We start from the raw sequence: 26,755 nt of genomic DNA, 5'->3' as shown, positions 1-26,755 counted from the left end.
ATGTTGACACGAAACTTTAACACGCCGGAATCTCATAAAGTTAAAAAAAAAAAAAAAGAATAAGATGAGTGTTACTGCTGCAGCTGACAAAATTCATGGAGTCGTCAAAACATTTAGCATGTTTGTCCTTTTGCGTTTGTAGGATCAGACACGTACTGCCTCCGTGTTTGTACGATGTACGGAGAAGTTCTGAATAATTAGCAAATGATGACTTTTTAAAAAATTTTAGTGACTACATATATATAAGTGTTGAGCATACAGCCCTTTGTTAACAGGACATTATTTCAAATTGACAATGTGGAAAATGCAGAAACAAAGTGAATAAGATTAACTTGCTAGTTTGATCATTTCCTTACAAAAGGAAAAGCAAATGTCATATTTCAATTAAACACAAAGATAAAAAAAAAAAAATCAATCTGCTTTTATGGAGGACAACAGAAATGTGAGAATATTTACTATTGAGAGGCTGAAATTCTGAGGATTTCTTCATATTGAAGTTTAAAAAAAGCTCTCCAGAATAATCACTTATCCAAATTCTTTTCATAAAAATTAAAAATACATTGAGACTTGATTAGTTGTTAAGTGACTATTTGTTGCATCTCTTGATTCTAGAATTGCATTGAGCAGAAAAATAGTGCCTGCAGGAATTGCGCCAGAGATCTTGCTCAACTTGTTATTCAGCCGCCAGTACGCAAATTGACTGAATCTGTACTGCACTACGTTTGGCCTCGATCACCTTCCATTGTTTCATGGACGTGAATGAAGTAATTATTCATTCATATGGAACAGATTTGCTGTGTGATTGGCACGCTGCTCCGAGGAAATAAATCTGTTTATATTTGCCCACAATACTTTGTGTCAAGTTAAGTCCTGAAATGTGTTTATAAAGCTGAACATAGGGTGAAATTTTGTCACAATAACTAGATCCAAATATGAAAAACACAAACAGGACATGTGCCAAGACAAATCAGATAAGCAGCTCAGACAAATTTATCAAGGTTGCTTTGACACGGACATCATGCAGACACCGCCCACACCGAAGCATCGATTGTCTGACAATTCATAACTTGACAGCTATTTGAACTATAATCAAGAACCTGGACAAAGACACAAAAGCTTCTGTTGATTTGCAACAAAAACATAATTCCTTTGAGCTGACCATATTATTATTATCAAGTAACTAATAATTGGAGGGTGCCCAGCGGGAGACATTGTCATCTACAACCACGCGTTGTCAGTTAACTGCACTGATGTTGGCAAAAGAAACAAAAAACAAAAACAAAACAAGGACCTATCGTCTTAACTCTAATCCCGGTGTAAGCGCAGGTGCTATTTCCACGGCCTTACCCGAGGGCTTTGTATGTGCTGTGGGGCTCAAGTCCTGTTACATAATGAGCAAGGCTGTCTAATGTTGGTTTTGGAGTGAAGATGGGAACATTTCAATTGGATGTGCCGCATATTCCCCGTCAGGCTTCTCGCATGTGAAACCGTGCTCCTTCCCACCGTGTCTCCAATTAGCCAACACGAAAGCGAGGGGGGGAACGGGGCCCCAAATAAACCTCAGTACATTGAAGATTCCCCTGGAGCTGCGCCAAGACTCACAAGCATCAGCTCGCCAGATCCCGACTACCCCCCCCCCCCCCAAGTCCACTCCATCTCCCTGCTTGAATGCTAACCTGTGTTACCCCTGATGGGCCCCTTAACCCTCGGCCACCTCTATTGACATATACGTCGGGGAAGAAGGATGCATAAAACAGGCAACAAAAATACAATATTTAAACCCCTCCCATTTCCAAAAAATGTATGTTCAGGGATCGATATCTTTAAAATGTGATTACACTAGAATAATAAAACTGTGGATTTAGCTATTTTTTTTATTATTTTATATTATATTATTATAAATATATATATGATTGTATAAATTATATATATACACTTTATATTACATTATTATATTTTTTTTTGGGGGGGGGGGCAAACCTGAGAACGCTTATCTGCGGTACATCCCTGTTTATTCACCGAACGTAAACATCCTGTCCCGTGTTTTGAAAGTGGAGCGATAGAGCAGCTCTCATTAGCTATTGATGTAGCATCTTCCTGGCATCCCATTGGCTGGGAGGGACATCAATCTTTACCCATGATGGGTTTCAAACATCACCGAATCACATGCTAACGCTTTCACACGTTGTCACACGCTAGCAAACATTGGTAAAGTACAACTTCTTTTTTCCATTTGTGTGTTTTTTTTTTTTTATTTTTTAAACAAGTTTATTGCTCTTTCTTCCCCATGGGTCCCAAGAAACTTTAGTGGAATTAAGTTGTCGACTGTGCGTACATTCGTATGGATATTTTCTCTCAGATCTCAAACGTTTGCCTCCTCCTCCGTCCCTCACCATGTGTTTCACGTCTCACTCACCTTTCTCTTAGCATAGTCGCCCAATCCCAAAGGTAAATGAAGATCATTTTTATTATTCTTTACATTATGTACTTTGAATGCATTTTTTTGGCGGGTGGGTCGGGGGCCTTGGAACAGATTAGGCTATTTACAATGCGCTTCTACTTACGAAAAATTCACCTTAGGAAAGGACTTCCGGAGCGAATCAATTTCATAGGAAAAGGTGGCACTGTATATTAAAAAAAAAAAAAAAAATCCCCAATGATTAGGTTCATTTAATGTTTCCAGCAAAAACTGCCACCACAATTAAAATTCAATTAATTGTGCAGCACTGCAATTCAGTGTTGTTTTGAAAAATATTTCAAATGGGTTGAAGGAATCGCTTTGTGTGTGTCCTGAACTCATGTTTTGATGACAATGAGCAGAATTCCCACAGCGGACGTCTGCAATACTAATCCGTAGGCGATACCCTGTTGTTCTTCTGTAGACAGCATGGATTTGATTTCAGGTTTTCCTTCTCACCTTGGTAATCACTGTGATTACGGAAAACAAACTAGTCTACATATACCCCTCAATTATTACAATGTCCATATGAAACTTAACTGACGGGCATTTATTAAATTGTGCCCCCATGCACTTGAAAATAGCCATTCACAGTTTAGAGGATGAGGTTAATGGCTTTTGACAGTCACAAATTGAATCCAGCTGATTCCACTGTCAATGCCCATCCCAGACTGGAGCAGCACCCTGCAGTGGTGTTAAGCATGTCATCTATCAATTGCGGGCCAGTTGTTTGAAAGGTTTATAATAACGGGTTTGGTAACCACCACGGTCAGGTCTTGGATAAGGGATATGGCGACTGAGTCCTATAGATGACATACAGTAAGCCGCTTTTCTGAATCGGGACAAATTGGGGATTTAGTGGAGCTAAGAGAAAAGTCTGAAAGCACTTTTTGTTCATTGGAATTTGGAGCCTTTAAGGAAATTGGCTAAACGCTGCCAAAAATGTAGAGCGTAAAAATTGTGGGATAATGCGGTAGGGAGAAACAAAGTCTACTGGAGCTTCAAACGTGGCACAAGGGGATCAACCTGAGGGTTAGACAGGATGCAGTGTATTCTTAGTAAAAGATCAGAAAATAGGAAACAAACCTTGGGTATTATTTGCTGTAAATTAGCCAGTTCCACACTGGCAAGATGCAGATAATGGAATGTTTTGTTTTTTCTTTTGAGATACTGAAAATATGTCCAAACAGCCTTCAGCGCTAGCATTCTGCCAAAAGGAGAAAAAAAATTATCCATAACTGTAATTGAGCTCATTTTTTAACTTTAGCTTATGTGTGCAATAACGTGTTGCCACAAATTAATTAAGAAATATTCTCCAGCTGTAAAGGGTTGGGGTTAACAAAAACTCCCATCGCTTCTCTCACTCCAGGCAATTTGTCAGTCCTCTAAACGTAATCATCATCGATAGATAACCTGTTGGAGTCTACCATTCATATTTTGAAGCAACAAAGTGCAGTAGACTTCTTCGCTGCAACCAACGGAGGTGTTGATAATTTGGCCTTAACAACTGTGCGGTCTAAAGAAGGACGTGACGTCAGCTACGAATGAGGTACATGCGTGCACTGATGCAAACCTCCGCTGGGCACAACTCCTCCACGATGCATCATCAACACGGCACAAGCAGGGGCGTTCAGAACAGTCAGAGATTTACTATCCCAATGCTCGGGTTGCAATCACGTGATAAATCGCCGCCATTTCTACAGACAAGCTAGGCGTTGCAGATTACATCACCATGGCAACGTCCACAGACCCATGTGTAACCGGCGAGCGGCGGATGTTTTCTGCCTACTTTAATGCGCTCGATGATGTCGCCAAAGTAGATATGTACAGAAGATCAAACTCTGTGAAGATATCGATTTGTATACTCTCCACAACGACGTACTTTCAAAAGGACCTTAAAGACTTTCCTGAAGTAGAATATCCGGACACTAGAAATACATATGCTTACCGCAGACAAAGTGATCCGAACAGACTTTCAAAAACCCATCTGCCTTGTGTACTCGAGCTTCGTTCAGATCTGCACGTCGTATATTTGCAAGCCCCTTTTGTTGCTGTTTTTTTCGATAACTCCATTGTATCTTCTCCTTCATGCAATCTAATCTTTGGAACACGGAAAAATCGATTCCCAATGTCTTTGTTTCCACTAACTCCACATCCGTAGATGCAACAATAATCTGGCATGACGACGATGGACAGCTGACTGCTTGTCTGCAACAATGGCGGTCAAGTACCCGGATGAACGAGCGTGACCTCACGTGCAACCCAACCATTAGTTTACCAATTTATCCTTATATGCTTTTATATTAAGTGCCAAATCCCATTAACTACCCTTGAACAAGGATATGAGAATGCAAAAGTAAGAAAAAAACATTGCGTTAACGACAGCAGATTCCCAAAATCATGATGCCCTACAGATTCTTGGAATGTCACATTTTCGCACCATTCAGTGTCATCAAGAACGCCATAAAAATGTACAATAAAAATCCTACGGTTACCACAGCCACTCAATTCGAGCCGCAATCGTTAATCATAAAAGGTAGGATTTTATTCACCTGGGCGGCTTGCTCAAGCGGACCTCGCGTATCCTTGCAATCCACATTGTAAGGGATTTACAGCAGACTCCCTTCTCCTTAACACGCGTAAACGCCATCTCCTCCCCCAATTCTCCAGTTTACGGGCAGCAGAGGGCCCCTGCAACATGTTTTCACAGCCACCCTTTTTATTTGCTAGACGTCATCTTGTGGGAGAGACGGTGGGTGTCGAGGAAGGACACTTGACCCTCGGGAAGAAAAAAAAGTGTGTGTGTGTGTGTGTCTCTAAGCCAGTTGGGTGTTTAGGGCCATGCGGGAGGTACCTCATGACCTGATTAGCAACCACCAGGGCATTAACCAACTGCCAGGACCTTGAGGTTGATCCAAAAATGCTTGCACATAGCAGCGACGTGTGAGAAACGCATTCCGTCGCAATACTCTTGTGTCTGCTTGCTTTTCGCACCTTTTTTTTTTAACTTCATCACTGCCCTAGTGTGACAATTGAGATAAGACAGTTCTGACTGAAGATGATAGAGGAAGCGGATGGGAGTGGGGGGGTGGAGGTTAAATTAAACAGGAAATTACGTACTTCAATTAAGACACGCTAAGGAGATATTAAAAGCTGGAGTTCGGCGCCTGGGGATGCAGGAAAAGGGGGCGGGGGGGGGTTGCGATGCAATGGATGGCAACAGTTCAATCAGTATCTGGAATCATTGTGGCGGAACAGAGGATAGGCGACGGGGTAGTTACGATTAATAATGTACTCGGAATTAGTGTAGTGGAATGTAAAAGATACATGAAGTATTACAGATACGTGAACCGCAGACAGATTACACCATTTAAAAAAAACCACAATCTGCATTAAATATGAAGGCTGCCACCGTGCCATTGCATTCAATGATCATCCCAGAGAAAGTACCTCCCCACACACAAATGCATTTACCCTTGTACAAGCGCAGATAAAGTAATGCAATGCCCCCTTTGCTACGTGAAAGAAACCATTCACGTGCAGTGTTCTCCAGTTCCACGCAACCAATCACGGAAGAGCTGTGATATAACACTAAAGTTTCCCATCCAATCGCATCCTGCAAATATTTCCACGGATTTAACATAGTGTATCCCTGCATGATAATGAAACGTCCATTTAGTATCACATAGTTCGACATTTCTGCGGGATTCCTTGAAGCAACTACAACATTTATTCGGGCGAGCAAATACAATAACGCAGTGCATGAATGATTTATAAAAATGTGAGGGTTTGAGGGGGAAAAAAAAGTGATAAAGTGAGAGGGAGTGAATATAAACTTACCTTGCGTCAAACACAACTTTGGCAGCTTGTAATCATGCCCCGGCGTCCTCTCCAAAGTTACCCGTAAAGCGATGGAGCAGATTCAGTCAAGACTTGGCAGCTTCGCCGGCGGTCGCCGTAGCAGCTTGGTGACAGGATAGCGAGGTAAACAACGCCCCCCTCCTCAGCCACATACATAAAAATCACGCTTTTGTAATATGCAGCTTGAGTTTAAGATTTTTTTTTTTTAAAAAGCGACATGTAGCATACAAATACAGGGGCGGGGATGATGAAGAGGCGGAGGCGACAACAACAAAAATAAACGATACGAATAGCAATGACCTTAACAACGCAGCTAATTTGTTGCAGACAACGTTAGCTGGTTGAAGTTGAGCCTCGACAAACCCCCCCAAAAAGACAGAAAAAAAAGAATGGCGCAGGTTTTTTTTTGTTTTTTTTTTTTTTGTCCGAGCTAGCCGACAGCCGTCCGAAAAACCAGCGGGTCAACTTGGTTTAAAGTGCACACACACACACAAAAAAAATGTTTTGTTTTTAGGTGACCAGCGGGACGACTTGCGAAGCGCCAGCTACCGTGAATACAAAGTGAGAAGCGACTCCGGGAAAATACATTCTGCGAGGGTCCAGAACGGCGCAGAGCACGGTCATGGCAGGCGTTTCAGGGAGCTCTCGGCGTCAGCGGTCTCGCAGCCATTTTGTTGAGACTAGCAAACACCGCAGTGTCGCTTCTCTCCTCCTCCCCCGGAGAGAAGCCAGACCAGGAAGCGGCTGCGCTCACGTCACTCCCGCTCAGCCAATCGGAACATACGACGAAACATCGTACCCGCCCACAAAGCAGCAAACGAGCCGGGTTTGGACGGATGCGCTGACGTTTAGAATTAAAAAATAATAATAATTACGAATTAAAAGTGAAAATTGTTGGGGCACACTCCCGGCGCAAAGACAGTATATCCCGACTGTCAGGTGTGCTTTTTTTTAAATTCACTTTTTTAAAATCTCCATGTTAATACTAGTAATTCTAAACAACAAGACTAATCAATTCCTCATCCATTCATTAATCAGTTTTCCATATAAATGATGAAATGGGAGCAAAGCACATCTGTGTAAGTCAAGTAGGGTCTGCTCTAAAATTCAAGCAAGTCGAGGTGAGTAATAATGATCTACATTTACTCAATACACTTTCACATTTGTGTAAATTTAACTTGTAACAGTAGTTTGAATGTAATATATTTCTTGACTTTAACTTTACTACTTTTGTTGGCAAGAAACACTACTTTCCATCTGCTAATTGTATTTTTGCATACAGGTAATTCTTGTCTATTGTATTTTGTTTTGGTTCGTCAGAAAGACTTGTCACATGACTCGTTTTTTACCAATCCAAAGCAAGGGTTAGTGATAGTGACTTAATTTGACCAATCAAACGGAGCCACCAGTCACATGACTGCACACCGCGCACAGAAGAAAGGTTTTCAAAGTGAAACATGACAGGAAACTACAGTATATTTAGGCCCCACCAATAACCCAAGGGAGGATAAGAAGTATAGAAAACTGCAAGGATTAGGAAAAAGAACAGAAATATGTGCTGTCATCTCTAAGCCTAAAATGTTGGTGTATTTCAGTCTACAAGAACACCACTTGGAGCTTGAACAATACACAGGAGGCTATCCCAGCTATTTTATGTGCAAAAACAAAAAAAACAAACAAACAAAAAAGGTTTATTGAAGACTATTTGTTGTGGGTGAATTTGCCATAGTTTCAGTTATTTATAATTTTTTCAAAAAACTTTAAACTGACAACCACAGCAACAGGGGCTAAACCATGACTGCCCCGCAATCTAAAAAAAAATACTAATAATAAATCCCCAAATAGTGGCCAAATTGGTACTAAAGGTGTTATAAAATTATCATTTCATTGTTTTGTTTTTTAAATGTGAGCGCACAGTTTTGAGATGAAAAAACACAATATGCCAGTTCATTTTATGCTAGTTTAAATATTTTTATCATTTTAAAGTTATACAAAAGTGGCTCCAGCACTGCTGCGACCCCGGTGAGGATAAGCGGCTAAGAAAATAGATGGATGGATGCATTAGCGGGGTGGAGGACGTCTGGAAAGACAATCCCATTTATTTTCATTTGCATGAAATGGTGGAAGGGTGTCATAGCGTATAGATAAAAATAATATCAAAGTAATAATGGTCTGTATTGCGCCGGATACAGTCAAAGCGGTAATATTTTCTGAGATACTTATCAGGCGTTGAAACCCCCATATAGTAGCGCCGCTATCTCGAACACTGGTTTTACATCTATCCCCTTTATTGTCTTGATTAACCCTCATTCATCATCATAACAAAAGCTGTTAGTGATATAAAAATGGACACGTTGCGCTTACATTTGTCAGATGTCCTGAATAACAAATGCTAATGGCTCTCTGTGTTAACGTGACGAGTAAAGAGGGAAATCCTGGCTAAAACCATTTCACTACCTTTTGATGTGTACTGTAAATGAAATAGTGTAATATGTCACTTTACCAAGACATAGTACATTACATTACTACGAGGGAGCGTTTGATATCGCCGTCACTAAAGAGTTTTATGACAAATAAGTCTCGAGGAAGCTACTCATCCTGTAAAGGTCATTTTCAGAGACATATATGACCTATAATATTTTAAAAGCTTTTCAAGTCAGCCATACATGACGTGCAACTACTCATCAAATTCAAGTAGTTGTGTTTAAATGTGAATATGTGCTTTTGTCTAACAAAATACCACCACTAAATACTATATTTCCACAAATTGAGGCCAGGGGCATTTAATTAATAACTTCATTAATCAGCTGCAGATGGGGGAGCCGTCTCATGGGAGACACCTTGAAGTATATTATAATATATTGTACGTTAGAGGTAAAATCTGACATTTAAAAGAAAATTTCAGAGCTAATAAATTGATTAACTCTACAGTACGTAAACATGGAGGCAGACAACATTCGTTCACATGTAATCTAATGGACCTTTCCGATGGTGATTTTAAGTCCCACAAGCTTCCAAAATGGCGATTGAACAGAACACGTTTGAAGTTGATTCTCTATCGCGCAGTCCAGCTAATATTTGGGTATGTTTTTTGCCAAATAGGTCAGACTTGTCCAAGAGAGTTCTACAGAGAGGTCTCAACTATTTCAGGCAAAGATATGTACACGGAATTAAGATTTTGGTCCGCGCAAGACGCAATGTCAGAGTTACAGCGCAACGTTGGCGATCGATGCAAAAAAGTTTGACGCCTCACAGTGCAAAAAAGTTTGACGCATCACAAACGTCGTATTGAAATCCAACAGGATAAAATAGTGGAATCGTACTTTGCATGTAAAGCGGGGTGAGTACTTTTTACCTGGAAAGATCACGAGTAATATCATTGGAGTCTTTAGAAGTGAGTGGGTGTATTCATTTGACTTGGCTTGTAATCGAAGCCAGTTCTCTGTATTAAAAGTCCGATGTGATACAAATAGGCAAATAGACATTTCTCGCGCATTTACGTATCACTAACCCGGCATAAAACATGACACACTTCATTCAGCAGGTGAGTGATATGCTAGCAAAGTGAAAGTTGTTCTCCTGCAATGTATAAAGCACTGATTTTAATGAAATCAAACTCAGAGAAGATACTTCTCCCTCACTTACCTTCGAACATACAGCCTCGTGTTTGTTGATGTTGTCCACATTTAGTTGTACGTGCGCTTTCCCGCCAGCCTTAATTCATCGTAGCCACTTCTCAAATGTGTTTTAGGCTTTGGAAAATGAATCAACGTAGCAGGATATCTTTCATCAGAATTGCATGTTCCCCAAGCGCATCTGAGGACCGTTTTCTTCGTAACATTAACTTTTCCAAGCGCACGCTACTGACAACCAGCATTGCTTGTGGGACAATATGGCGAGAGGGGCGTGTCAAGACAGGGGTTAAGACAATGCGGCTATCTGATTGGCTATTATTGTACGAGTGATTGACTGGTCGGAATGGTCCATTGCTGTTAAAGACGTCATCTCCGTGCTTCGGAAGGTGATGCGGTTTTGATTTTGTTCTCAGACATATGCGAATGAAAATAGAACATCTCGTCGCCAGCAGTTTCTTTATCTGACGTGAAAAGTGCTCAAGCGGGCAATCCAGTCGGAGGCTAAGTGCGGACTCGCGACTTGCGGGGTTTCATGTGGAAAAGTTCCGAATAGCGGCAGCTTGGCTGTTTCATCCACAACTTCAGATTCAGATCAGAGTCAAAGCAGTTTTTCTTCATACGGTTCCTCTAACCCCCAGCGACCTTTGTGAAGAATGTCTTGATCAGGTGCTGTACAGAGACACGGGGCCATAATTCCTGCCTATTCACGACATGATGGACGAGGTCACCCCGGTGGCCCCGCGATCGCGTCTGCGCACACCCCGGAGAAAAAAAACGTGGCCCCTGTCCATTCTTTACGCTCCTTTCTCATGGAAATGAATGCTCGGCGTGCAGACGACACTCACACAGAGTGCAGTGGGAACAGGTCAAGACTGCGCGTTACAAAGGGGAAGGCTGACCGGCTAGAGCGCGCTGAGAAAAGCTGAGCGCTCCGAGACATCACTCTTAGAGACTACTAATGAGAAAAGGCCAGGGGCCCTGGCCAAAAGTTTTTTTTTTTCTTCTCCGATTCAAGGCAAGATGCCCAAAGCTTTTGAGGCAGCCAGCGCCAATGGAATGGAGAAAGCAGATGTTCCGCACTCGGGGTTAAGAAGGGTGAGAGCGGAGGGGAATGTCGTCAGGAAAAGGGGGGAAAAAAAAACAAGACAAAACAAAAAAACGCCTCGAGGCACATGTAGTTCATTGTGGATCAGAAGCTACGTCGGTGAGTGCAGGAATTCATTGTGGGGTTTGTACAAACCACTGAAATGTATTGTCATGTGAGAGTAAGCGCAAAGCACTTGAAAGTTACAAGCGTCATTGAGCAATGCATTACATGCCGAGTGCACTAGTACATCCGTTAATTGTTATTTATATCGCCTTCCTCTGTGTTAGCGAGTTAAGATGGCAGATCTTAAGTTATTGTAAAATTTAAAACACTTTCATGGGGATTAACTTGAAAATTAAAAATGGATATAACAACAAGTTGGTCTACAACAGCGAAGTGACAGTACTGTACTTGGCCAATAAAACTGATTCTGAAAAGCAAATGATCAAGTCAAAAGTGTATATTTTAACCAACACTTTTTGTTTTTCTGTGAATCAATCAGTCAGTTACCCTTTAAATGCATACATGCCCCCGCTAAAATCCCATGAAAAAGTCTGCCCAAAATATTTGGAATATTTAACCGCCCTTTGAACCACACCATGAAAAATCCTCCAACATGAAAAGAAAATGATATCGAAAACAGCACTTTGAAGATGATGACAATAAACTAAACATCTCCAACCACACATTTGTAGTTTACGGGCATAATTTCTTTGCGACTGAATCACTACTCTGCATTCAATATAAATGAAAGAAGCAACTGTTTTTTTCAGCACAGCACCATCTGCTGGATGTGGTGGGCCAAAAACGCCGAGACTTAGGGCAAGTGGGTATGAGTGGAGATGGGGGCAGCGTTCACGTTTTGGAATGTAAGTGTTCGCGCATCCCAAATGTTTAACTCCTCCAATTTATACATTTAAGGCAGTTTGCTGACAGACGCAAGACAATTGGAAAAGATCTGCCCAGTCGTTCTGGTAAGATTTAAAACAAACGAAAAAAAAACGGACACAATTTGCAGCGGAACCAATTGTTGACGTCTTGCTGTTTTCTTCCAGATTGCTCTCCTGTCCTTTCTTTTTCTTCCAAGTCAGCCGCCGGAGTCTGCACACACATGTGCGTCCACCAAAAACCACAGAGTCAGTCCTTCACCACACGCATTTCCCCATTTCCTCTTGTGGATGGATAAATCTATCATTTTGATCTCATATTGCACATGCACACCCTCAGCTATGTCGTCAGTGGGTTGCATGCATATTTAATGCATGTGCTCTCTGGCTACATTTTGTCATTTAAACACATTTCCCACAGGAGGAAGAATCCCTACCCAGAAACATTAATAATCACACGCGTTCATAAAACATTAGCGGGAAAATTGCGCAAAAAGAATCCCAAGAGCCTCGGCTTTTTCCGCGGCATAACATATTTCACAAAAGGACAGCTGAAGTTTTGAAACAACAACAAAAAAAAAAAACAGGTACCAAGCATCTATCCTTTGTTACCTGTACATGAAATGCTCGGAACAAACACGACAAAACAAATAAGAGTATAAAAATAAACAATTGCAATGAAACTAACAATTTATGTACTAGGAACAAGAGCAAGAAGCTTTCTGAAAATGTGATATTGAATCATAATGCATGATCTGAGAGCATTCGATACCAGTACTGAGCCCGAAAGAATATTTTTGAGCCTCCCCACCTCCCAAGATGGAGCTTAACAGAAACTGTTAAACTGTATTTGTCAATGATTGATGACATGGAGGCAGGGGTACGTACCTTGGTATTGATTATGAATACATAACTCTGCTTGGGAGACTGCCCTTTAATGCACGTGAGGGATCAAAACGGAGATGGCTAGCAACTGCCGCTTGGCTCAAATTGACATTGCCACAGGCTAGGCTTGACATATGTAAAAAGGAACTGGGAAGAAGAAATGCGTGAAACACTTTCTGCAGAGTCTCCCTTTTTCAAGTAGGGACGAGCTTTTGACTAGAGTTCTTTGGTCAACCAGGAGGAAAATGAATGTATCTTTTAACAAGATAAGAGCATATCAAAATGTTCTGAACTCCTGTTTTCCTGTCTGTCACAAACCTCTGGTGCGGTGGCGGACCCAAATGCAGGATTTCGAGGCAGAGGCATAATGTTCAATGCGGTTTATTCCGGAAACTGGGTCATACACGTAGCAGTCTGACAGTGCAGAGGCACAGAAACGCTAGGCTAGGCGGGATCCAAAACACATACAGCAACGGTTCGATGACTCTGGAGCAAACTAACTCAACAGAACAGGATCAAACAAAAGGGCACAGAATCGCTGTGACTAGTTTTTCCATCCGTTGATTTTCTGTACCGCATGTCCTCACTGGAGTGGCGGATGAGCGAGAGCCAATTCCAGCGAACCTTTGCGAGAAAGGTGAAAGTTCATATAGAGAAATAACCATCCCGACTCAAATTCACACAATTTACATTCTTTCAATGTACCCGACGTTCATGATTTTGAAAATGAGGCCATCGGAGTACCCGGAATGATTCAAACTCCACACAGGTGGGCCCAAGCCGAGATTCAAACCCAAGACCGTGGACTATCAAGGCAGGGGTACACAAACCACTTCTGTTCTGGTTCTCGAACGACCACCAGAGGTTGTTGCTTGGTGCGCTTTTTCTTTTAGGTGCAGAGCCCCGGGGTCAGAGGTCAGCTATTTTTTATTTTTTTTGCACCACAGATCAGTTTCATGTACAGATGTGCAGTATTTCGTGCCAATCTTTAAAACAGAAAAAAACGTTTTGCTCAGTTGCAGGACAAGATGAGGACGTGAGGCGCCCTCAATACTGGAGGGATCCTTTTCATTTACCGTCGTACAGAATAAATATGACATCATCCCGCGATGGAGAAGATCCAATATGATGTCTCCGCCAACACACTTAGGCACACAATGCGCGCAATAAAACTGTTGTGTTCTTCGAAAAATGCAATACGTTGCTATTAGATTATGACCTTCACACAAATGTAGTGTAAATTTTTCCAATCCCTTAGTGTAATACCCTGTCTCTGGATGCCATAGACGGCATTATATTATACGAGGGGGCGGGGGTGGGACAATCTAGAATAAACAGCATTGTGAGAGTGAGGTGGGGTAACACACAGAAAATGCGTGTGTGTGTGTGTGTGTGTGTGCGGGCATGCCTCCACTATCAATGTGTGTGTATTTGCTTGCCCATACGAGTGTGTGCAGGCAGGCGGTATAGGACAGCGATTTGGAGCTGTGGTAATTTCCCCCGAGACGAGCAAGTAGGCAAAGGCCAGCGAGGGGGAGAAGGGGAGGATGGAGGGAGGCTATCAGGGAATAATGAGGAATGATACAGTGGCGTCTTCGCCAAAGAGGCCAACGCATTCGCCAAATCCAATGTGCCCCACCCCCCCTTCTCCCCTGCAGAGTGAAAACAGCACCGCATCGACTTTACAATACAACCCCCCCCCCCGAATCCAAATCCCTTATCTTGCTAATTAGCCTTTTGCAACACACATTGATGTTTTTTTTTTGTAATGAGTTCATCTATTAATTACAAGTCCTCCTCATCCCGATGACCTTGCTTTATTTCGTTACAGCCGGCCGACGTTAATATTAGCCCCCCCCCCCCCCATCCTAGCTTATTCTTCTCTGCCAATTGCTAATATGTGAAATTAGCACCCCAGGAAGAATGGGCGTTGGGGGAGCATCTATGTGGTTTCTCGATCAGTTTTGTGTGTTTGTGGGTAAGCGTCGTCGCTTACTAACCCCCCACCCCCCCAGACGCACACGCACACACTCCACACCCACTCCCCATCATTATCATGTTCAAAGACCTGCATGGATTTGATGGTGTTTTGGGAACCGACTGCTTCATTGGATTTACTGCACACTTAAGCTTAATTGATTGCCTTTATAGCTTCACAATGACTAATTAAGAGCGAACAAGTCTACTTTCGCTTTCATCCATGTGCTAATGGCCTATGCCAAATGAAGGGAGTGCGAGTGTCAATCAAATGAATTTCACAAGACGTTGTTTATTCAAAACTTGACGTGTGAAATTGATGAGAGGAACTCGTGCTTGCCTTTATAGTTTTTTTAGGGAGGGAAATAAGCACAGTGGTACGAGCCGTTTGTGTTGGGAAAGCGCCGGCAGACCAAACAGAGACAACGTTTCTCGACCTTCAGGTGATCTTCACCAGATCAATACTATCATCAGCGCAGACAAGCGGTCACAAATTTACTCAGCCTCGTATAACTACAGCGAGGCCGCCATCGCCAAGCCGCACAGACGCACTCGTCTGTCTTCCATTCCAGATCACACGGGCAATAAAACACACACATGCACCGTATCCACCGAGCGTCTGCTGCTCGTATTGATTGCCAGGTACTGACCGACTCGTGCACACGCAAGCGTCACCATCTACGCCGTCTTTGCTTCTTGACTTTATTTAGAACGGCCAGGATGGGATTGCAAGCTGGCTTCGGAATTGCATGTGAATGTTGAAAGAAGCTGCCATGACGACCGGAATGCCAAATAAGAATAAGAATAATAAAACAATGAATAGAGTACACATTAATTGTACACTCTAAATTGCTCCTAGGTGTGATTGTGAGTGTGGCTGTTTGTCTCTATGTGTCCTGCGATTGGCTGGCAACCAGTTCAGGGTGTACCCCGCCTCCTGCCCATTGACAGCTGGGATAGGCTCTAGCACTCCCCGCAACCCTTGTGAGGATAAGTAGCTAAGAAAATGGATGTATGGATGAATAGAGTACAATAATGGTGGCCCATACTTACCTGGTAGATGACACACATGACTAGCTCCAATGCATTTGTGACCAATGTGGGGGTTGAGTGGTAAATCACATTAGACATTAAAAAAAAAATGACAAAGGGCATCATGCAAATGTGTATCACAATTCAGTTTTTGACATTATTAATCACAAAAAAAATAGGAGAGGAATGAAGATTAGCTGAAGTAAAACGTAAAAAAAGTAAAGGGGTGGAGGGGGAAGAGATAGCGAGGGTGGACGACTTCAAATATTTAAGGTCAACAATACAGAGCAATGGTGAGCGTGGTAAGGAAGTGAAGAAACGGGTCCAAGCGGGGTGGAACAGTTGGCGGAAGGTGTCTGGTGTTCTATGTGACAGAAGAGTCTCGGCTAGGATGAAGGGCAAAGTTTATAAAACAGTGCTGAGCCCGGCCATGATGGACGGATTAGAGACAACAGGAAGCAGAACTGGAGGTGGCAGAAATGAAGATGTTGAGGTTTTCGCAGGTTGGATAGGGTTAGAAATGAGCTCATTAGAGGGACAGCCAAAGTTGGATGTTTTGGAGACGAGGTTCGAGAGAGCAGACTTCGATGGTTTGGACACGTCCAGAGGCGAGAGAGTCTGAGGATGGATCTGCCAGGTAAAAGAGGGAGAGGAAGACCAAAGAAAAGTTTGATGGATGTTGTGAGGGGAAGACATGAGGATGGTGGGTGTTTAGAGAGGAAGATGCACGAGATAGGCTTAGATGGAAAAAGATGACACGCTGTGGCGACCCCTAACGGGACAAGCCGAAAGGAAAAGAAGAAGAATCGTCACAAAAAGAAAACCAGGAAGTGAACCAATATAAAATGTCTCTCACCCTTAAACGTTACGTTTGCTAACGAATGCATGAAACTTCCCGTGTATGTTCTTTTCTCTTGTTCAGAGCGCTCGTTTCATTGATAGATGAGTTGCAAAAAAGCCAAAGCAGAAGAAAAATGTACAAATTATGAAGACTTAAAGGCTCCAGGAATCAAGGATGATGATCTCTGCAGCATATTTTGAGTAATGTCATCCATAAATGCTCTGATCTTTCGGGGGGGAAAAAAACTTTTAACAAGCTGATGAAAAAGCTAAATTAATACACAGTTTTTTAATCAACCTTTTGTAAGATTTGATCATGCGCTTTAAAGGGCAAACCGTTTTCATGAAAACTTTGATACAAATTTAGAGGGTTTGATGGCTTCAGCAAAAGATTAGAAGGTCTGAGCAGGAGGAAGTTGAAAGTGACTTTCTGCCACCAAATTGTCCCGTTAACAGACGCAGCCTCGCCGTGGCAGAATGCCCGTCTTGGCACAAACCGGCCCGCCAAGTTGGCAAACGTGCCCAGGAAATCTGGATAAGTTGGTATTTGTTCCTCGCCGCAGAAACGCCGTCTATGTAAATAGAGTTCCCTCGTAAGAAGTCTGACACAAGATTGTTGTCGTGGTTGTTTATCCAGTTGCTATATATATATATATATATATGTTCTATTTATGTTTTCCATTAACAGAAAAGGGCACAGTCGAGGCAAGATAGAAAGGCCAATATCATATCTAACACCGCAATTCAGTTTTCACATCCCTTGGCGTATTCATAATACACACACGCACACCCGCACAAACACACGCACGCACACGAAGGCACAAACGAGGAAATCAATATCTAACTATCTGCCCGTGGCCCGAGGGCGACCGTTTCAATTCCATGTAAATGTTGGTGGCGTAACCAGAGGCAAGAGTTGATATTTCCAAGTCCATTAAGAAGATGCGCTGATGGGCTAATTCACTACGTGCTCCGCACAACCTTTGAGGCAATGCGAAGAGATGGAGAGATTTATGATGTGGGGGGGAAAAAAGGAGGAAATGTGGTGAGATGGGAATAAAATGGAATGGAACGCCCCAAAAAGTTGTACGGTACTAAATTGGGGAGTTTTGTCATCCTGCTTGGCGTCAGTATATCTCTCTTAGACTTTATTTCAGATAACATGAAAAGATGAACCTTGACTGTATGACATGACTTCTTTTCCCTCCTCAAAAAAATCTTCTTCCTTCCTTTCGGCTTGTCCCGTTAGGGGTCGCCACAGCGTGTCATCTTTTTCCATCTAAGCCTATCTCGTGCATCCTCCTCTCGAACACCCGCCGTCATCATGTCTTCCCCTCACAACAGCCATCAACCTTTTCTTTGGTCTTCCTCTCTCTCTCGCTCTTTTGCCTGGCAGCTCCATCCTCAGACCCTCTCACCTATGAACGTGTCCAAACCATCGAAGTCTGCTCTCTCGAACCTTGTCAACAAAACATCCGACTTTGGCTGTCCCTCTCATGAGCTCATTTCTAATCTTATCCAACGTGTTCACTCCGAGCGAGAACCTCAACATCTTCATTTCTGGCACCTCCGGTTCTGCTTCCTGTTGCTTCTTCAGTGCCACCATCTGTAATCCGTCCATCATGGCCGGGCTCAGCACTGTTTTATAAACTTTGCCCTTCATCCTAGCGGAGACGCTTCTGTCACATAGAACACCAGACACCTTCCGCCAACTGTTCCACCCTGCTTGGACCCGTTTCTTCACTTCCTTACCACATTCTCCATCGCTCTGTATTGTTGACCCCAAGTATTTGAATTCGTCCACCCTCGCTATCTCGGTGGAATTGTTACAGCATCACGTCCGCCTCCCAGTTTCCGGGGTTCGGGTTTGAAACTCGATTCCGGACTTCTTGTGTGCATTCTGCGCATTCTCCCTCTCTTGGTCATCCGAGTCCGTCCGTTGTCAACCTTTGACAAGAAGGCTCACTGAGTAAAGACTAGTGCGCTAGCTTCTCGGGACTAGCAATCCATATGGTTTGCGCTAGTGACCAAAAGGAAGGGCGTTACGTTTGTTTGTCACGCTTATTGTCATTAGCGGTTGATGTCGTTTTATTCTTGTGTGACAGTTAACGACCTGTATCTTTAATAACCTATTCTCATTTGCTAGTTACATTAAAGCAATATTTTGTTTTTAACCAATTACATTTAGCGACTGTTGAAGTTTGAACGCTGCCTTCACATGCATCATAAAGCTTTTATGATGCTGACAGTTTGGAGTAGGAGGTACGAAGAAGAAAGTGTTTATAAATGCGAGTATGCGGCGTTGTTGTGTGCGCGGCTGCCGGCTATCAAGCACCTCAGGCGGGACGTCACTTTGATGAATGTCGCCTTCCCGCGGCTGACCTGCAAGGTCGGCGGACTAGCGGGTACTCGGCTACTCCCATCCGCCGCTCGCGCCAAAGGGAGGAAGCAGTTTGGCAAAGCAGGCGTCCAAATCATTTGCTCCCCCAGAGGCTCATTTTCCCGTCTTCCCCCTCCTTTTTCTGTATCTCTCTCTCGTTTGAACGCTCCGTCTCTCCTTCAGGTGCCCTTGCGCACTTCCGCCGTTGTGTATCGCTCATTCTCATCCATCTCCTTCAGTCTAGTCGACGCTCGAGCCCGCTGTCCACCTCTCTAATCTGAAATGCAATCAAAGGCAGCTATAATAAAAAAAGAGGTTGAGGATTCGGGAACGAAATGGGAGGGTTGGTGTGTGTGTGTGTGTGGGGGGGGGGGCACAAGATGCCACTGGGGTCACCCACTGAAAGTTTTGATAAACGCAGACATTAAACACATCACTCCAAGGCTTCCTCTCCTCCATCTGGAGTTGATGGAGTTGAGTTTCCATCCAAACTAGACAAAAGCAGTCACGACTAGCGGAGGAGACGGCGCTTATGATAAAAACATTTTCATTGGTCACGCTGACGTTACATAGAGAACACCGAAATTCAAGACTCAAACTCGTCATCGAGCACACAACTCAACGTACTTGAACATCAACACAGTAGAAGTATTCATTTTGGATGGTGTTGTATCAATATTGTGCCATGAGATGTCTCAACATGGTGTAAGACGCTTTGAGGTTACTGACGATGTGCTATAAACTATCCATCCATCCTTATCCTCACGAGGGTCACGGGGAATGTTGGAGCCTATCCCAGCTGTCAACGGGCAGGAGGCGGGGTACACCCTGGACTGGTCGCCAATCAATCGCAGGGCACATAGAGGCAAACAGCCACACCCACAATCACACCTAGGGGCAATTTAGCGTGTCCAATTAATGTTGCATTTTTTTTGGGATGTGGGAGGAAACCGGAGTGCCCGGAGGAAACCCACGCAGGCACGGGGAGAACATGCAAATTCCGCACAGGCGGGTCTGGGATTGAACCCAGATTGAACCCTAACCCTACGATCAGAACTGTGAGGCCACTATAAACTAGTTTATTGGGTTTTTCATTTGCGTGTTTTAATATTCATGACGTTTCACCTGGCACCGTGCATTTCGATTTGAGAACAAATCGGGCTTAAAGCTGTAATAACTCATAAACGAGACCTTCCCGCACAAGATAAGTTTTTAGATTTGTCGCATCCTGAGTTAGAAACATACAAATCTCAGAAGAAAATGTCAGTTCATGAGCTGGGTTACTAAATATTACTTTTAATGGCTCCTGATGATAAGAGACTGCCAGACAGGCGAGCTATTTCCATTACTCAGGATTGTTCGCAAAACCGTTTACAGCATGCTGAAGTTTTTTATTGACATTGAAAAGCTACCGGATGTCGATTCCAGATTGGGGTTGCAACATAAAAGCGTGGAGGACATCAGGCCGGCTGCCCTCCTCCACTAAAATCTTTGTTTTTTTTTGGAGTAAACAGAGTGAGAATGCCCTCACTATATTTTCGTCTTTCTTTTCCATCTCCCAGCTACAACAGCTTTCACTCTCCTATGAAAGCCTTCTCCAAAGTTTTAGAGCGTGTCTGTGAAAAACTCTGCATTCATGCATCCGGGCAACTGAATGAGACAAGATTGAATCAAAATGACCACCATAGTCTATAAAATGATAAAATACAGCATTGAACAGCAGCAATATTACTTAAAGTTTCCTAATACAGATGCGTGCCGGTGGCTCGGTTTTTGCTACGAGAAAGTTGGATGACTCCCTGTGGCCCCTCACTGAACTCAAAAATAATAAACACCATAAAAAGCGGTCCCAGTCACGTCTTCACGGAACGTAAAATGCATATTTTGGGCATGTGGCAGGAAGCCAGCGTACCTGGAAGAAACAAACAAAAAAACTGCACTCACGGGAAGATCATGAAACGGCCTGAGCACAGATTCAGAGTCTGGACCTCGGAACTGTGAGGCAATTACATAAAGCACCACACTCTGGGAGTAGAATAATTATGGTAAATGCATTTGCAATTTTTTTTTTTTTTTTTGCAAACTGGTATATATTTTTAAATATTATTTCAGACTTCATGAAACAAGACTGCATATGTGTCTCTGTGTGTGTGTGTGTGTGTGTGTGCATGCTTGTAAGAATTCTGTAGTATAATCACAACCTGGGGAGTAAGCCCTGCTGCGCTCAGCCTATTTGTCTCACATTCTGTACCTACGAGACGACCCCCCCCCCGTTCCCTCCCCTCCCAACCGCCTCCACCCCCGTCTAAGTTCCCCTTTGCAGCCATGCCCGACACCCACTCGCACGCTTGTGCATCATGAATCTTTCATGCGAAAGGGCGGTGTAATCCCTGAGGCACGTTGCCCCCCCCACACACACACACCCGCCACAACACCCACCAGACACACACTCACACAAACACACGTGCACAACTCCATCACCTTGCGGCATGGTTGCAGAGGGAAAGAGGAGAGGGTGGCAGTGGGGAAAGGAGAGAAGAGAAAGGAGGGAGGGAAGGAGGCTGAGCTAAAAGACAAATTGGACGTGTGAAGTAGGACCCCCCCCCCCATTAGAATTACCTACCCTTTTTTTTTTTTTTGCGACTGAAGGAAGGCGGAGCAAGAGATAATGCAGAGAGGTTTGTTGCATTTTCTCTTGCTCGCATGGGACTGCAGTGGAAAGTCAATTTATTTGTTTTTGTTTAACTCGAACTCGCTATTCTGATGGAGAAAACTACTATAGCCTCCCCCCACCTGCCCTCCCCCCACGCAATTTTGTCCTTTAAATTCCCTGAACACATACGTTTATTCACATAACAGGTGCAGAGATAGCCAAAGGTTTATTTCAGCCAAATACATTTTATTAACCCGACTGACTGTTAGACCAAGAGAAGGTTGAACACCCTCTCGTGTGCTTTCATTTGTTCGAGAATAAAATAAAGAAAATCCCAAAGGAAATCATGGCTGCCATCGTAAATCCTTTATTGGCTTAATATATATTGGATTGTGTTACATGTTAACATTCTTTGCATTCAAATAACTCTCTCTTGCATAAGAGAGCACAGAAGTCAGACGATTTCTGAAAAGGAAAGTCATTTATCAGTCTGAAAAAGTGTAAAAAAGAAGATAACTGCTGCACTGTCAAAGATAATTGACATAAACCTGGTTTTGTTTCATCACATGTACAAAGGATTTGGATGTAGGATGGCACAAACAGGAAGGTTGCAGGGTACCTTTTAGGATGAATCGGTGAGGATTCTTTTGTATGTATATAGATTGCATTTTTTATCATAACACATTATTATATTCATAATTTCATATCTATGTTCAGAAAGCCAATCATGGAGAGTCTCTGTCACGGAAATGCAAACAAAAAATTAAAAGAATGGTCTCTGAAAACATCCACGCACCTCATTTTTGCCCATTTGCTCTTCTTTGTGTCCATTCTCATCTTCCTTGACAATCGCGCCATGTTTTTGTGGTTCGATTAAAACAAACAAACAAACAAAAAAAATGCGCTTTGAAACCCGATACAGGCTCACAGTTTTTCTGTTGTAGCGGATCGGTAGATGTGTCGGACTCAACTGCTTGAGTTGCAAACGCATTTTTGCCACGCCGGGCATCTCCACGTGTGATGGGCCTCGCCCTACAGCACACCAAATCGGACAGAGACGAGATTTCTACATTGTAATGATCATCGTCACTTTTTTTTTTTTAAACACAGGAATTTGAGCAGGTACATACAGTAAACTGCTTTTCACCATAATTTGAATTTATTTTGTACAAATTCAGTTCATATTTCTGGATATCAATTTTCTTGTGATGTGGCATCACCCAAACCAAAAGAATGCAGGAATTATTATTATTATTATGGTGTCCTAGCAGCTTTCGTCCTTAAAAGTTTTCATTTTTTGCTCTTTCCCAGCAGTTAAAAAAAAAAGTTCATTCATTGCATGACTGTTCGATTTCGTCTACGGACAAAAAAGCATCAGGATCGGACCAAGAGACCGTTCGGACTTAATGAGTGAGCAGGAAATCCGTCCAAAACACGGAGCTAAAAGAAGCTCAGGGATAAGATAAGAAAAAAATGTAATTAGCGCAGCTTTAATATCAACACATCTCTCCTTATTATAGGCAGGACTTATCCTTACCCTTGGTGAATGACAGTGTGTGCAATTATCACGCTTCTACAAAGGCAATTGTATATTTTTGTACTTTTGTTGTTTGATCCCCGTCACCCTTTATTGATCATCTTTGAAACCTCACTACTACTTAAGAAAGACAAAAAAAAAAAAAAAAAAAAAAAAGGAGAGAGGCTTCACACGGTCAACCCCAGCAACGGTTGTTCCTTTAATGACCCACCGCCGGCCTCATCAACACATCGGCACGCAAACATTTTCACCAGTCAGAGCAGCTTATTGTGCCACCCACCGTGGACCCCCACCCAGGCCCCGGATTTACTTCGACGCTGATTAACAAAGCTGTCCGAGGAGAAACGCACAAGCAATTGTGTGTACACAGACTGTATTTGTGCAGGAGGCGGAAATCGTTATTACACAGGCCGTGCGTGCGAGGGGCAAAGGTGGGATTAACAGCGGGCCCGTACAATCATCGACTAACTCGTTAGCTCGGTGCTCTTATACAATCTAATGACATCAATCCCATATAAGAATGCTGCCTTCGTAAAAATAATAATGCCAAATTAAAAAAAAAAAAAAACAGTTCATTACTGTGACTGTAGTGGTTGAATATACTACATTCATTTCACAGGAATGATGATGATGATGATTCGTTATTATGAGTGCAGATGTCACGTGTACACGACGGGGACGTTTACTTGTTACTGTATGGATTATTTTATATTTGCATAGGAGCCATTGTTTTGCTTAGCAACCTCTGTCGTCATGGGCTCAGCAGTTAACGATTTATATAATATACAATATAATTACAGTTAATACATGTGGTTCATTTTCTTTTGGGAAGAGGGAGAGATCCAGACGGTGACTATCAAAATAACATTTCAAGAATCAGATCAGCAACAGTTTCCATTTGTTGCACAAAATCCAGCAAGACAAGAATGTAAAAAAAAAAAAAAAAAAATCTTGATAATTGATTAAGTTAATTAAAAAAAAAGTTATGGTGATCGTAGTTTGAAGTGGGGAAGAGCTGCACTGCGCCGTACTGAAAGAGAAATGTTCCTAATTATACTGACAAATGTACACATATGCATGATTTTATCTATGCAGATCTAATAATGCTTGTACATGCACGCCGATATTTGATGGCCAACAGCAAACGTAACCGCTTAATTGCTATATTTAAGTGCCGTACCTATTAGTCATATAAATTTTAATGAGTGTGTTTTATCCGAGGCAAAGGTGAGTTTGAACGTACTATAAATGCATCAAGTCTGTTTTGCAGGGGGGGGGGGGGGGGGGCAAAAGGTGTGCGCGTTCCCTCCATCCAGGGGCTTGCCCTCACTCCACTTACTGGCTACATTTTATCATGCATACTGCGTCGGAGCGCCACCTACCAAATACAATTAAGATGACTTATGGACACTCCGTATAAGGAGGAGAAATGGGTGGATGGTGTGAGTCTGTGTGTGTGTGTGGGGGGGGGGGGCATACGTGTGTGTTAATGATGCATATATGAGTGTAGTCGGAATGCATCACTCGGGCACGGCAAGTACAAGCGGCACACTTTGCTGGCGAGGGTGGCCACACAACCGTGGCCAGAGCCGCAGCAGACGCGTCGCTTTCCTGTGTGGAACCGGGCGGAGGGGATAAGAAAGTGGTGGATGGGTGCGGGGGGTCTTGTGATGAGAACGGGGGGGGGCTGTGGGTGGTGGAGGGTACAGTGCCAATTTCACGCCTGTGCTCATTTCTGCCTCTTCCAGCTGCAACGCTCTCCTTTTCTCTGCATCTCTTCCCCCCTCTCTGTATGCCCTGCACACACGCAGACTCCCAATCCGCAATAACCTCACTCCTCCACACCAATCTTCCTTGCCCTTCCTCCACCGGCTGAAATCTGACAGTGCAGGGGAACGAGGGATTTGTCTTCAAATAACCACCGAGAGAGCGTTTTAAGCCAACCTCCAGTCGGGGAAAATAGGGAGCGGAACAAAAAGCCACATACCATCTTCAGCTAGGGCACGGTTTGTATTTTTTGTACATGTTCCGGTAAAAAAAAAAAAAGGAACCAAACGTGTTTTTTTCCCCCATCACTGATGGAGACAGCTATTTTTTTCAATCAAATATATATATCCACATATCCATCAATTTTCCTCGCTGCTTATCCTCACGAGGGTCGCAGGAGTGCTGGAGCCTATCCCAGCTGTCAACGGGAAGACGGCGGGGTACACCCTGAACCGATTACCTGCCAATCACAGGGAACAGAGACAAAGAGCCACACTCATAATCACACCGAGGGGGAATTTAGAATCTCCGATTATTGTTGCATGTTTTGGGGATGTGGGAGGAAACCCACACAGGCGCGGGGAAAACATGCAAACTCCACACAGGGAGGGCTGGGATTGAACCCGGGTCCTCAGAAGTGTGAGACCAACGTTGAACGGATTAATTGCATTTCCATTCATTTCAATAGGGAAAGGTGATTTGAGATACAAACCTTTTGCTTCCAAAAGTGGTCCAGGAATGTATCTAACTCCTAATTCAAGGCGGTGCTTAACGATAATGATTAATAATAATATACAATTACCCGTAATTTGAGATTATTTGTTATTTCAGAAATGTTGACAAGATGGTCATCCTTCGCATCAACACCCAGTACCAAAGGAGGAGCTCTTAGTTTCAAAAACGTTGGCGCGCCTTGGATGCCATTATTCATTTCTGCACATATCTGAAGAATATCGAGTTGCAACATTTTTTTTACCCCAATTCCATAACCCGTAGACATGCCAATTACTATTTTCCCATTAGCCAACCAGGTGCAAAATTTTTGTTAACTTCTCCTACCGCTAATTGCTATCTGGACCTTTCTCTGCATCATCTCGAGACATTTAGCACAATGCTTTCTTGGGCGTCGACGCCACAGGTGTCAAAGGCAAGGCTTGGCCACTGCCATGAGGGGACATCTGTCGTCGGTCACAGCTGTTTCACATTGGGACTGTAATTAGACGGGCATTTAAATTGCAGTTTCTGTCACTGGCATTTGCCAGTTCGTTGCCTTGCGTTGGTGAGTTGCTTTCACTGCCTGTGGGACTCTCCACTTTTACACGCGTTAGAGTAACCCTAGTCACAGCGATTCTGTGCCCTTTTGTTTGATCCTGACCTGTTGAGTTTCTTAGTTTCTCCTGTAGTCATCGGACCTTGCTGCATGTCTTTTGGCCGAGAGTTTCTGTGTCTCTGTCTTGTCAGACTGCTACACCATGTATGACCCAGTTTCCCCATAAACCACATTGAACATTATGCCTCTGCCTCGAAGTCCTGCATTTGGGTCTGCCCCTGTATTGACAACAGGAACCTCGCTTGCCCGTCGGTTCTCCGCAGGGCGTTTGGGCGACACGTGATGGCAAAACGGAAAGAGGACAAAAACATGCAGGCAGGCGTGATTAGTTGTTTGTCAGATTCTTCAAAGAATTTGTATGTGGTGACTGGCGAACGATGCCGTGGAGTCCTGTGGCACAGAGATGAGCCGCTCCCAAATGAACAG

General features: G+C 43.2%; 1 protein-coding gene and 2 long non-coding RNA genes across 4 annotated transcripts in view; 1 reads left to right on the top strand and 2 right to left on the bottom strand.

Annotated features, from left to right (window-relative positions):
- Positions 1-7,040, bottom strand: part of tnrc6c2 (trinucleotide repeat containing adaptor 6C2) — a 45,655-nt gene extending 38,615 nt beyond the window's left edge. For both annotated transcript variants that reach the window (XM_061829310.1, XM_061829311.1), the window contains exon 1: positions 6,299-7,040. The gene's annotated coding sequence lies outside the window, so the exon portion shown is untranslated. The remainder of the gene's footprint in view (positions 1-6,298) is intronic.
- Positions 7,041-7,048: 8 nt separating this feature from the next.
- LOC133505821 (uncharacterized) lies at positions 7,049-12,378 on the top strand. Its single transcript, XR_009796350.1, has 5 exons — positions 7,049-7,258; positions 7,358-7,440; positions 11,815-11,867; positions 11,963-12,015; positions 12,097-12,378. It is a non-coding gene; the product is annotated as an uncharacterized LOC133505821 (long non-coding RNA).
- Positions 12,379-18,508: 6,130 nt separating this feature from the next.
- The window catches only part of LOC133506576 (uncharacterized), an 84,095-nt gene continuing 75,848 nt past the window's right edge, over positions 18,509-26,755 (bottom strand). The window contains exon 4 of the long non-coding RNA XR_009796532.1: positions 18,509-19,319. This is a non-coding gene — a long non-coding RNA (uncharacterized LOC133506576). The remainder of the gene's footprint in view (positions 19,320-26,755) is intronic.

Source organism: Syngnathoides biaculeatus, chromosome 9, assembly GCF_019802595.1.
Source record: "Syngnathoides biaculeatus isolate LvHL_M chromosome 9, ASM1980259v1, whole genome shotgun sequence".
In the NCBI taxonomy this organism is placed as follows: domain Eukaryota; kingdom Metazoa; phylum Chordata; class Actinopteri; order Syngnathiformes; family Syngnathidae; genus Syngnathoides; species Syngnathoides biaculeatus.
The sequence above is the reverse complement of the archived record's forward strand: the minus strand, read 5'-3'. Positions and strand labels throughout refer to the sequence as shown.